We start from the raw sequence: 10,238 nt of genomic DNA, 5'->3' as shown, positions 1-10,238 counted from the left end.
CCTTGCATTGACGAGGATGCTGCCTGCGTGCAGGCTGATTGAAATGCAGGCTGAACTCGCAGCCACGCCCTGAAAGAAAGCGCTTATTGGAAGTGCTGAATTTTCTTGGCGTGTCCAACCTATCACAGTATTATGCAATCTTGGAGTCTCGTGGACCAAGACGGTTGCGTTTGAAAGTGTGCGACATTATATTCAATAACTCTCAACATTCCTCCATGACAGAACAGATCTGCAGCATTTCGTATGCGTTACGTGCTTCCTTAATCCTGTGCTACGCTTGCTTCCGGTGCGAGCTCCTGCGTTTCGACCCCTTTCCCTATTTCTGTTTCTTATTTTTTTTTTACCTATCTTTTTACGGAAACACAATACTCTTCACCCACTTTTCCAATATTATGTGAGACTCCCGCCGTACACACTAGTTCCTAGTGGCTCCCAGCGCCCCCTACTCATCGTCCAGGCTGATATTCCATAATGCCGCAGTTGACCCACTCTCAACAGCTACAAGTTACTTGCGTCGCACTTACCCTTGGGGGCGCGATCGGAGACCGTTGTTCGAAGCACGCGTTCAGTTTGCGTTCAGTTTCACCGCTTGTGATTGGCCGAGGCCGCGCCGAGTCGTCAGCCACCGGGCGCGGCTGACGACTCGCCCACGTTATTGAGACGCACGCGAAGTGATCCGTAATAGAGGTCATTGAAGCATACTGCATTAAGGAAATGGGGATGGCTGTGTCAGCCAGCCGTCAATTCTACTTTCATTTTGCGAAGCTGCTTTTTTTTGATAAAAATATTACAGATGCCCTTGTATCTTGGATTTAAAAATGTGGTTGTGCACGTGCCTTGGTTGTGATTGAAGGCAGTCGTGTTTCGGTCTTGATATCTCGCGTTGCATTCTGGTTTTCAACGATAGTGGCTTCGTGGTGACGTGCATTCATTCTGTATATAAGAACTCCTTTCCTAAATAATATTTGCAGTTGCTATCATCGCCTTGTGCCGCGTTCTTCCTAAGTCTCCGTTTTAGCAGCGTTTTTTTTTTTTTTTCATAATGAACGTGCACCAGTTCGCCCAACTGAGGGTTATTCTAAATTGATTTATGGTCTATGGTCTATATAACATTGTACACTCACCACTTGCGTAGTGGGGTTATTAAGTAAATAAATTGAAAGTAACGCGAAAGTAAAATACCGTGGCTGGCGATTAGTCCTTCTAGGGCAGCTACATTTACAACGCTTCGGAATGCATTGCAAGGCAAATCTGGCAGGCTCGTTCGCCCCTGTGGAGCGTGCTCTTGCTGTAAGACAACAGTGCACCGTAACAAAAACAACTTAGAAAACTTGTTTTGAGATATGAAAATCTATGGCTTCCTTTTGCCCTTTCCCCGGCTTTCGTCGTCAAGCAGCGGCCGTCGGATATCTCATGTAATACTCCCTCGGGGGTCCTCAAGAAACCAAATTCCCACGCTATGCGGAAATACAAAGTGAAAGTCAAGTGGATGCACAGCGTGAGAGGTGTACCCAACGATGTGACAATGACGAAATGCGATGCATCATACTTGTTTACGGAATAATATGGATGAGAAGTGTATCTAAACTGCTACCGATGGTCACGCTCATCATCACTTTTTTTAAAGGAACACGCGCATATGTGTCCCTCTAGTTGAGCGTGCAGACTACTTTCTCATGTCGTGTATTGTCCATCCACACTACCAAGCGATTCTTCAGACAAGGAAAAAGTCTTTAAGAGTGCGCAAACCTAAGAACGAAGGAAGAAGGCTACAGGACATAGCGCACAAGAAGAACGAAGCCCTGTCCTTTTTTTTTACGTTTCACGCACTAGAGAAGCATTTTCATTGTTTAAACACTGTTCTACCAACCGGCCCAAAAATCCGCCCTTTTACCAAGCGACACATACATTACAACTTCTAGAAAGCAAAGCATTCTTACATTTCATTTACTAACTTCTGCATCTCATACATGCATGCCCTAAATTCCAGCATATGATGTATTTCGCACGTGCAGCATGCATTGCAGCATAACTAGGCTTGTAATCTTGCAGATACATATACCCAATTATAATACGTAAGAGCACCGAGAACATTCCAATACAAGCGCGCTTTCTCAGTTCAACGCTCACTCCTTAATATTATACTCAAATATATTCATCACGTTCGCAAAGTCACCTAGCTAAGAGTATGTTTTCTCTCTCTCTCTCTCTCTCTCTCAGCGCATTCTCATGTACCCAAAGGTAAATGTGTTGGTTGCGAGTGTAGTGCCGGTAGGTATACAATAAATTTACATGGCACTCGTTGCTAACTCTCAACTACGATAAAAACTACCGTCCTGGTATTTAGAACACTTTAAGGTCTTACTCTTTCTTAAACTTGTTTTTAAAGAGACATTGCTGAAAGTCGTTCACTAAACTCTGCGCGTAGCAAAAAATCTTGCTTCATAAATTGAAACCATGCGGACTCAGAGGTACAAGTCCTCGAGTTGCGACAAGAGTCCATGTAGTGAGTGAGCTCTCGCGTGTAGAGCACCTTAGCTAATAAAACGCTGCGCTAAGAGGAAAATGACATCTTCCTTGATGGATAGGAAAACTTCCTTGTAACTTTTTTCAGTACGCGTTCATTATGATTCACCATCGTTTCAAATAAAGTAATAGCATTATTGTTTTGCAGGTCACGACCACTTCGTTTTCGCTTGCTGTGTCTGCAAAAAAACTTCAGGTCCTGCATGTGCTAGCGTACTCCGTCTAAATTTCTCCCGCGTGTAATTCATTCTTGGGAAAAGTAGCGTTTTGGACAAGAGTAATATTGTAGAAATCTCAAGACCGCAAGCACATACCACCTGAATCAGTTTCTGCGTACCTTTATTCGAGCTTTAAGCCAGCCTAGTTACTGCAAGGCGAGTACGTCAATTATCAAAGATCCATCTTTATCTCTTTTTGCGTTTTCTTTTCTACCACAGACCTTAACACATCGAGAGAGGCTGTTACATTCTTGTGGCGTACCTTTCTCCCACGCACCTTAAAGTCAGAATGTGTCTGGACACATCGAGATGTTGCTTTTTGCATAAGAGCCGACATGATCGTGTTCGTGACAAAATGAAGAAAAATGAATGTTCTGTTTGTGGATGCAGTTTTGAATGACACCTTTTATGCCCAGTCACAATGATCGCTATTTAAGAGTGAAGTAACAGGGAATAATATGGCATCAATATGCAATAACGGGTCCGGAATGGTTAAAACAATACGCACGCTATATATATATATATATATATATATGTATATATATATATAGAATCATCAGCCTATTTCATGTCTACTGCAGGACGAAGGCCTCTCCCTGGGATCTCCAATTACCCTTGTCCTGCTTCAACCGATTCCAACTTGCACCAAATCTTTCCTAATTTCGTCACATCACCTAGTCTTCTGCCGTCCCCTAGTGCACTTGCCTTCTCTTGGTACCCACATTCTGTCACCCTAATGACACAACGGTTATCTAATCTGTGCATTACATGACCTGCCCAGCGCCATACCCGTCTGCTCTACGATCCAAACCACTCTCTTTCTGTCTCTTAAAGTTATATCTAGCATTCTTCTTTCCATCGCTCTTTGCGCGGTCCTTAACTTGTTCTCCAGCATCATTGTCAGTTTCCAAGTCTCTGCCCCATATGTCAGCACCGGTAAAATGCACTGATTGTATACCTTTCTTTCCAATGATAACGCTAAGCTCCTAGTAAGGAGCTCACCACGTCTGCCGTATTCTTCTATGAATTTCCTTCTCATGGCAAGGGTTCCCGGCGATGAGTTGACCAAGGTAAACATACTCCTTCATAGATTCTAGAGGTTGACTTGCGTTCTTGAACTCTTGTTCCCTTGCCCGGTTATTTATCATTATCTTTGTCTTCTGCACCTTAATCTTCAACCTCACTCTTACACTCTCCCTGTTAAGGTCCTCAATCATTTTTTGTAGCTTGTCCGCAGTGTTGCTGAATAGAGCACTGTCATCGGCAAGCCCAAGGTTGCTGAGGTATTCGCCGACTATACTTACTGCTAAACCTTCCCAGTTTAAAGCTTGAATACTTCTTCCAAGCACGCCGCAAATAGCATTGGAAAGATTGTGTTTCCTTGTCTGACCCCTTTCTTTATAGCTATCTTCCTATTTTTCTTGTGTAGAATTCAGGTGGGTGGCTATGGGCTCTCTGTGCATAGCTTCCATGGCATTTAAAAAATATGCACTCCTTCATTACGTAATGCCTCTATGACTGTTGGTATCTCTACTGAATCAAATGCTTTTTCGTGATATATAAAAGCCATATAGAGAGGGTTATTGTATTCTGCGTATTTCTCGATAACCTGGTTAATAATATGGATGGGATTCATTGTAGAGTATCCCTTCCTGAAGCCAGCCTGTGCCCTTGGTTGTCTGAAGTGCAGCGTTGCCCTTAATCTATTGGAGATTATTTTGGTAAATATTTTATATAATACCGGGAGTAAGCCAATGGGCCTATTTAACGTCACCCTTTTGTGGATGAGTATAATATTTGCATTTTTCCAGTTTTCTGGGTCCCTTGCAGTCGATAGACACTTCGTATAGAGAGCCGCCAGTTTTCCTAGCATTATGTCTCCTCCATCTTTTATTAAACCGACTGTTATTCCATCCTCTGCTGCCACTTTTCCTCGTTTCATGCCTTGCAAGGCCATTCTGACCTCATATCTAGTTATAGGAGGAGTTTCTGTATACTGTTCATTATTGTTTCGAATAGAGTACTCCTGAGTCCTCTTGGTACTGTAAGGTCAGTATAGAATTCTCCCGTTGCTTTTAATATACCTTCGAGATTGCTTAGTAGTAGTAGTAAACGGCATCGGGTGAAGAAAGCGGTCTTCACTCGCCGGTGAGCAGACTCCTCAGTCCTGAAGTCCAGCAGCAGCCACCGCCTGTCCCAGTGCTGCTCACTAGTCTAGGTTAAGATTAGAAAACGAAGTGCAACTGACAGAGTATGTACTGTATATACTGTACTGGGTATTTGGCCCCAACTATAACGAACACAAGGCGTCGCTTCAAAGCAAAGCGTCTGTGAACCTTCGCTAGTAACGGCCTTAATCAAGAATTAATAACGCGTTCTAGCCAAGGCCACGCTCGCGGAAATCTTCGGTCTATGCTATAAAGGTAATGAATGGCTCAAATTTTTCTGTTGGCTTAAACAGGGCTCATTTCCACGCTATTTTGTTGGCTAAGTGTCTACGTCCCTAACCTCGCCATCCTGATTTTTCTGATTCTCATATGTCGAACGAGGACTCCGCTCAGCTGGATTGCGTATAAAATATTTAACCGGTTTCGCCAGCGGGTGTTTCTAATTTTTTATAACAGTATTCGACACTGACAATGCCTCTGTTCTATCGACAGTTGTTATAGAACGTCAGTTTAGAAAGAATTCTTTGGTAATTAATAAAAAAAATGCTTACGATGGCATAACTCTTACTACATTGGGCTCTTCTATAGAGGCTTGTGTTCTCAATACTTAGGCTGCGTCGGTTTTTTTTTTTTTTTTTTACTTGTGTATTGTCCTTTGAGAATCGTGCAGACTTCCTTAACCAGAATGTATGGCCGCATGACTGAGTGCTTAGATCAAGACGCCAATTTAGGAATACATTAAGGCTACCGAACAAGCAAACACTAATGCTACGCTCTCCGACATTAGACTAATTCCGTTAACGGAGAAACCTCGCCTGTGGCGAGGTTCTGCTTAGCCCCCAACTATTATTTTCACGTTGGCCATACAGTTAAGAAAAAATTAAATTACTGAAAACGTTAGCATTGCTCTTAGCCTAACGTGACCACATGGAAGTACCAGAAAGACTACCCCGAGATAGTGCCAAAAATATAAAGGGCACAAGATAGCAAACTGAAAGAGCTTTTTTTCTGCGTTAGGCTATGGAATGAGTAGGAGTAAAACTTGTGGACCATGGGCTTCATACCCAATCTAATTAAAATTTTGAGTTTTGAGGAATGTGAGAAAATAGGAGCATGAGTTTGATTTAGGTGACCTTCTTCCTTGATTGTTGAGGTGATATTAATCAGAGAAGCTCCTTTTTTTTCTCTTTCACACAAATATGATTAGTGGTAGAACGATAATTGTTTTTCTTTTGTATCTTTGTTCTAGTGCCAGCACCTGCCAACAAGGCCAAAAAAGATATGAGGATCAGAAAACGCTTTTACAGGGACTGTGTGAGGGAGAGCGCTAATTGTTAAATGCAGTAATTACACTAAATTGCACCAATATGTACCAAATAGACTAATTGGTAAAATAATGTTTAAGAATTTTGAGCACACTCCAAAGTGTTAGTCTGTGTTCCTTTTATCAAAGTCGTCGAATGAAAGGCGATCCATTTGGACAGAACCGATGGCGTCTCTAGAAATGAATGCCTTATCGGGGCGGCAGTTCATGCGATAGCTTACTTACTATGATGAGACGCACTTGCCTGTGTCCCACGTAGAATGTGCTGACCTCGCTGGAAATGGTTAACGACAGTCGTTTTAACAGATTAGAACAAAATGAAAAAAACGCTGTTCGATAAAATGCCATCCCTACACAATGTTCATAAACAAAATGTTCAATATGCCCTGAAATATAAGAGAGATATAGGGAACTTAAAACTGAAGAGAACAGAAACAGGACAGACCTTAAAGAAGCAATTTTTACGTGGATCATGAGATTGTCTGCGACTTCGCCTAAGGTGTTGGCAACGCACTTTTAACAGCGGTACTTAGGTCAACGCGACTCATGTCTTAAAAGCAATGCTTGGCTATCACGTCGGATCCAATGTTGCTATCAAAGCACAGTCTATATTTGGGGCTTGTTGGAGAGAAAACTCGAGGCATTCACGTCCATTCTTACAGCTGGAGCGTCAGCCGAGTATTGCATTAGTAATATGTGTATCATATACATTATGGTGGCTGCTTGAGCTCGTTGGTGAAACATTCTTAGACAACCAAAAATCCTCATTAGGTCTCAAAACTCCAGAAGGAAAGGGAGGAAGGAAGGGGCAATAGGACCGAGACGTAATACATGTAGCCCAGGTAAGCTGGCAGTCATTACTTGTCTTGCTTCCTAAAATTTTTCTCTCATAGACCCATTTTTTGCTGCCCTATTTGGAGTAATGTCGCTATTTACCTTGAAACCTTGACGAACGAGCTGTCTGGGCCCATTCTTTGTGTAATGCACAGATAAAATCCTCTGCTGGGTAGCCAGAGGCGAATTCTGCGCATTAGAAACTTGATTTACGCTGAAGTACGTGTCATATATTGAAATCGTAAGATTCTATCCCTTCGCTGGGAAAGTGTTCCTCGCCACCACTACTCTGCCCTAATAAAAATTTGTGCCCATAGTTTTAAAAAGTTAGCGCACGGAATTTCTCCTCCTAAGACAAGGTCCCACCCAAGCGGTTGTGATGCAGGGTAAATTTTCAGGGAAACCGTTGGGCGCATCGAAAAAAACCTCTAACGAACGAAAAGCATTGCGACCTCAGGCATCGAAAGGTGACTCCCTATCTCTCTTGCTTGCCAAAAACCCTATGCAGCATGTGTGAATGTAACGTAAACTGGTGATGATAGTAATCGTGTACAGGAAAGATTTTAGCCATTAGTAGACAAGAGGCGAACAGAAACCATTAGGAAAAGAAAACACTTGAAGACGATTCAACCTGTACTTTAAAATGACCAAAACCAATGTCTTCCTTAGCGAGTTGGGGAAGAGAATTGGGCACAAGAAACGCCATCACGTCCCCAATGCATGCGCGATGGCTGTGGGAGGGCGTCGGACCGGTTCAATCATTTCGACATCACAATCATGGGGATCGACCAGCATTTTGATACTTCACTGCGGCCGGGATCGGCCCGCCTATTTACACGGCACTATTTTCAGGATCGGCCTACAAAAAGAGGCTAGAAACGCGTATACCCAAAACAGAAATGTGGGCGCAACTCGCTAAAAAAAGTAGTCCTTTAAAACAAATCCGTTTTAAAGCTACATGTTATGGCAAGGAAATGAAACAAACAACGATAAGTTGTTACTAACTACTACGGCAAGTATCCCCGATGTCTCATCTGCAAACTAATCCCGCTGTGTATAGTCACATGCATTACCATCTTGACACGTGTTGACAGAAATGCGTGGCAGAGAAACCCGTTTCACCTCACGAATGTTGCCGGATGCAAGCGCCAATTAACCATCATGGTTGGGCTCTAGCGTGAACTCGAGTCGGTTGCGCGGGCTGATCCCACAAATACCTCGCTCTAAATGGGCATAAGACAAGGCATCCGCGCATTCTTGGACTCATCGTCGTATGTTCATTGTCAAGCTCCTGGTGACATCTAACATTACATGTTAAAGCGTCCCGAATTCGACGCAGAACGTAAGAAACTAACAGATGAACTCAAGCGCAAGGCGGCATCACACTTAAATGCAAGTGATATTTTGTTTTTGCGAGGGCATTATATAGTTAAGAGGCACGTGCTTCGGCGTCTTCATTGAGAACGAAGTTGTTTATGGCTTGGGTTTCGTTCGTTTTTCGCGTCCGTCAATAAATCCGTGCGAGCGAAAACTGTCACCATCAGCAATGGCTCGTGCCACTCCTCGCGCGTTCGTCACCTTCTTATGCAGCTGGTGTCGCTGCTGCTAATCATGCCTTCCATAGTTCAGCATTGCAGGTCACGAAATTTATGTAATGGTGGCTCGGTGTGTTTTCTCGGAAGAAGCTGAGCGCGCGGGAAGGTTATTTACGGGGAAGTGCAGGCGTAATGAACTTACGTCCCAAATGCTTCGAGCAAGCTGGCGAGAAGGCTATTTCTCATACCGGCCTCCGTTGGAACTCAATTAGCCCTGCGCAACTCAACCACCACAAATCGAGCTGTAGACTCGGCACGGTGTCCCCGCGGATGCGATTCGCAAACACTCAGCGGGCGGGGCGCTGCTCTCATAGCAGGAAACCAGCGGAAAGACCAGTCGGGCCCGAGGAAAATGAACTTACTCGAGAACGCTGGCTTCAGCTCGGCAACGCTACCGCAGCCAGTGGTCATCAAAGTGCTCCCCTGCGTGCTGGATGTATATTCGTCCGCATGTCTCGCGTGTACGAAGTGGCGCGCACACGACAAACACAATCAGACACTTAGCGCTTGCTTGCTTGCTTGCTTGCTTGCATCGCGCTATCAAGCCAGTTTACGAGCGTTTCCTGGAAAAGGAAGTTGGAAAGCAGTTTTGGCCATCGCGCGGCGTAATTACTAGCGTCTCTGTGCGAACGTGCTTATTTATTTATTTATTTATTTATTTATTTATTTATTTATTTATTTATTTATTTATTTATTTATTTACGTATGAGGCAAGCACGATGTGAATTCCTAGTGTTATGTGGTAGGCACACTTTTTCGGAACCCCCTGGTGGCGCCCTATCGCAACGGTTAATTTTGTCGACACCCCCTGGCCGTACATATTGTCACGTGGTAGTGACGGTTAAGAAGGCAGCAAAACTGTGATTAACGAAACGAGCGTTTTATTGGGCGAACTTGTGCCCTCAAAAACAGGCTACACTCGAAGAACAACGGTAGCGACGAACACACTCGGCGATCGTCGAAAATCTGATCAGCGGGTCAAGCGCATCGGCTTTTATACAGCAGTCGTCGAATGTTCCAGACTAATTGCGGGGACCCGCGTGCCTTCCACAAGGTTCTACGCCTTTCGCGTCCGGCGATGAAATCAGATATCACAAGGCTCGGCGACAACAGACAGCGGATAGAAGCAAGCTGGCGCCAACTATGAGGCCCTAGCGCTTGATAGGTGCAAGAAATCAACACGCAGGCGCAACGTGGAAGGGAAGCAGGCAAGGAACGCTATCGCTATAAATGCAGTAGCTGAGAGGCGTGCCGGAAGCACTGCTGCTGTGCATACTGAATACGACATCGAAGCGCTGGCAGACAGACCTGGCAACATTAAAATTTAGAACATATTGCGCTCAAAGCAAAAAAAAAAAAAAATCGACGATTAGGATACTCCCTCATGCGAAATTTGAGGGCAGCTCTATGGGTGTTTTTATTTTGCGATATGGTGGCTGGCACGGACAATGTATCTCGCGTGGCACGTCGCAAACGGAGCGAAGTGTGGCGCGACTGCCTCGCTAATGGCGACACCGCTAGAGGCAGCACGTGACTGACGCGTGGGCGCGATTCACAGCACACACCGTATAGA

Source organism: Dermacentor andersoni, chromosome 8 (genome assembly GCF_023375885.2).
Source record: "Dermacentor andersoni chromosome 8, qqDerAnde1_hic_scaffold, whole genome shotgun sequence".
NCBI lineage: Eukaryota > Metazoa > Arthropoda > Arachnida > Ixodida > Ixodidae > Dermacentor > Dermacentor andersoni.
The sequence above is the reverse complement of the archived record's forward strand: the minus strand, read 5'-3'. Positions refer to the sequence as shown.